Source organism: Hippopotamus amphibius, chromosome 3, assembly GCF_030028045.1.
Source record: "Hippopotamus amphibius kiboko isolate mHipAmp2 chromosome 3, mHipAmp2.hap2, whole genome shotgun sequence".
Classification (NCBI taxonomy): Eukaryota; Metazoa; Chordata; class Mammalia; order Artiodactyla; family Hippopotamidae; genus Hippopotamus; species Hippopotamus amphibius.
The window spans coordinates 168630779-168634038 of NC_080188.1; positions in this window are offsets into that span (position 1 = coordinate 168630779).

Sequence of the window (3260 nt, forward strand, 5' to 3'; positions counted from 1 at the left end):
TATAATTGATATCTAGTCTCATGGCATTGTGGTCTGAGAAGATGCTTGATATGATTTCAATTTTCTTGAATTTACTGAGGTTTAATTTGTGACCCAAGATGTGATCTATCCTGGAAAATGTTCCAGGTACACTTGAGAAGAAAGTGTATTCTGTCATTTTTGGATGGAATGTCCTATAAATATCAATTAAGTCGAGTTGGTCTAATGTGTCTTTTAAAGCTTGTGTGTCCTGATTTATTTTCTGTTTGGATGATCTGTCCATTGATGTAAGTGGGGTGTTCAAGTCCCCTACTATTATTGTGTTGATTTCCCCTTTTATGGCTGTTAGCATTTGCCTTATGTATTGAGGTGCTCCTATGTTGGGTGCATAGATATTTACAATTGTTATATGTTCTTCTTGGATTGACCCCTTGATGATTATGTAGTGTCCTTCCTTGTCTCTTGTGATAGTCTTTACTTTAAAGTCTAATTTGTCTGATATGAGTATTGCTACTCCAGCTTTCTTTTGACTCGCATTTGCATGGAATATCTTTTTCCATCCCTTGACTTTCAGTCTATATGTGTCCCTTGGTCTGAAGTGGGTTTCTTGTAGGCAGCATATAGAAGGGTCTTATTTTTGTATCCATTCAGCCAGTCTGTGTCTTTTGGTTGGAACATTTAATCCATTTACATTTAAGGTGATTCTTGACATGTGTGTTCCTATCACCATTTTCTTAATTGTTTTGTTTTTGTTTCTGTATGTCTTTTCCTTCTCTTGTGTTTCCTACTTAGAAAAGTTCCTTAAGCAATTGTTGTAAGGCTGGTTTGGTGGTGCTGAATTCTCTTACCTTTTGCTTGTCTGTAAAGCTTTTGATTTCTCCATTGAATCTGAATGAGATTCTTGCTGGGTAGAGTATTCTTGGCTGTAGTTTTTTTCTCTTTCAGGACTTTCAGTATATCCTGCCATTCCCTGCTGGCCTGCAGAGTTTCTGCAGAAAGATCAGCTCTTATCCTTATGGGTTTTCCCTTAGATGTTATTTGGTGCTTTTCTCTTGCTGCTTTGAATATTTTTTCTTTGTGTTTAATTTTCATTAGTTTGATTAATATGTGCCTCACTGTATTTCTCCTTGGGTTTATTCTGTGTAGGACTCTCTGTGCTTCTTGGACTTGATTAATTATTTCCTTTCCCATGTTTGGGAATTTTTCCACTATAACCCCTTCAAATATTTTCTCAGACCCTTTCTTTTTTTCTCCTTCTTCTGGGATGCCTATGATTCGAATGTTGGTGTGCTTAATGTTGTCACCAAGGTCTCTGAGACTGTCTTCCATTCTTTTTATTCTTTTTTCTCTTCCCTGCTCTGTGGCAGTTATTTCCCCCATTCTATCTTCCAATTCACTTATTTGTTCTTCTGCTTCAGTTATTCTGCTGTTTATACCATCTAGAGTATTTTTCATTTCGGTTATTTTGTTGTCCATTAGTGTTTGTTTGTTCTTTAGTTCTTCTGAGTCCTTATTAACTGTTTCTTGTATTTTCTCTATTTTGCTGCCGAGATTTTGGATCATATTTACTATCATTACTCTGAATTCTTTTTCAGCCAATTTTCCTAATTCCTCTTCATTTATTTGGTCTTGTGGGTTTTTTTTTCCTGTTCCTTTGTCTGCATGGTGTTTCTTTGTTTTCTCATTTTGTCTAATTTGTAGTATTTGCTGTCTTCTTTCCCTATACTGCCTAGTAGTAATTCCTCTTGTTTCTGTCCTCTGCCCACTGTGGTGGGGTTTGTCCAGTGTCTTGAGTAGGCTTCCTGGTTGGTGGGGGGGTGGGGGGGTCTGGTGTCTGCTTTCCGGTGTGTGGCTCTGTGTCTTTTCTCTCTGATGAGCAGGGCCGTGTCAGGTGGTGTGTTTTAGGGTATCTGTGAGGTTCATATGGCTTTAGGTAGTCTGTGTGTTGATGGGTGGGTTTGTGTTCCTGTCTTGTTTGTAGTTTGCTGTGAGGTGTCCATCACTGGCAGTTGCAGATAGTCAGGTGAAGCTGGGTCTTAGACTCTTATACAGGGCTCCATGAGAGTTCTCTGCAGTTAATCTTCCCTGCGTCTGAGGACTCCCTAGTAGTCTAGCATCCTGGATTCAGTGCTTCCTCCCCAGAGCCTCCTACTTGACTTCTGATGGAGTAGTCCAGACTTCAGAGGTTGCTTGTCCCAGCAATAAAGGGGTTTAAAGAAGACTGTCCAAGCCCCAGACTAATGGCAGTGTTGAGTCAAACAAATACCAGTTATGTCGAGATCTTTGCAGTCCTTTCTGGTGTCCAAGGTCATCTGCTGGTGTTTGGCTGGTTTTCTGTGGGAATTATTGAGTCTTTTGATGTATTCCTGATGCATCTGTGGAGAGGGATGCATTCCACATCCTTCTACTTCACCACCATCTTTCTTCCCCTCCTCTGAATCTTTATCAATGTCCTGAGAGCTGAGGCCAGGTCAGGCTCTTGCTATGCTGACCCACAGATTTCCTGGAAAATTGATCTCTTGCCTGAAGAATGCTGGCAGAGAGGTTCTGTGGCTATATCCCCTCTGACCTCCCACCATATCCAAGGCCAAAGTGACCCTGCAGCTGAGGGTCACAGGGACATTCAGTCTTGCCATGACCCTTCTCATCCCACACTGATAACCTCCTGCTAGACCTCTGTGAGAATTCAGATCTGCCCTGAGCCAGAATGAATTGTGCTATTGGAACACAGTTGAGTGTCTATACACCAAGTGCAGGGAGACAGAGGTCTGCCATGCAGTGGCCAGGGCTCCCTAAATCAAACTGGCTTTGGAGGGAGCCTGCTGGAGCTGGCTGTAAAGAGCTGCCCTCTTTTTCTTCCCATAAGGCCCGGGGGGAGATTAAAAAATTCTCCCTTGACTTCTCTGCTGCCTCAGAGGGTGACCATCTCACTTATTCTCATCCACAATCCACCTGCAGCAAAGGTGCACCCTTCCAAGCCCTTTCCTGGGGCCACTTAGCCTGAAGCAAAACTATCAGTTCAGAGACACGACAACTCTGTAGAATTCCAGAGCTCAGAGTCACAAAGTTCCAGAGTTGGAAGAGACTGGAGAGCTATTCACCCTCACCTTTCATAGATGTGAGTTACCACTGCAACATCAAGGCCAAATGGTCATCTATTTTTTTAATCTCCTGATTTTAAAAATCTTATTTCTCTTTTCTCTGTGCTATACAATCTCAGTTACTGTAGTCATTCCTCATAAGATATGACATCAAACACAGGTATGTGGCCAACCACTGTC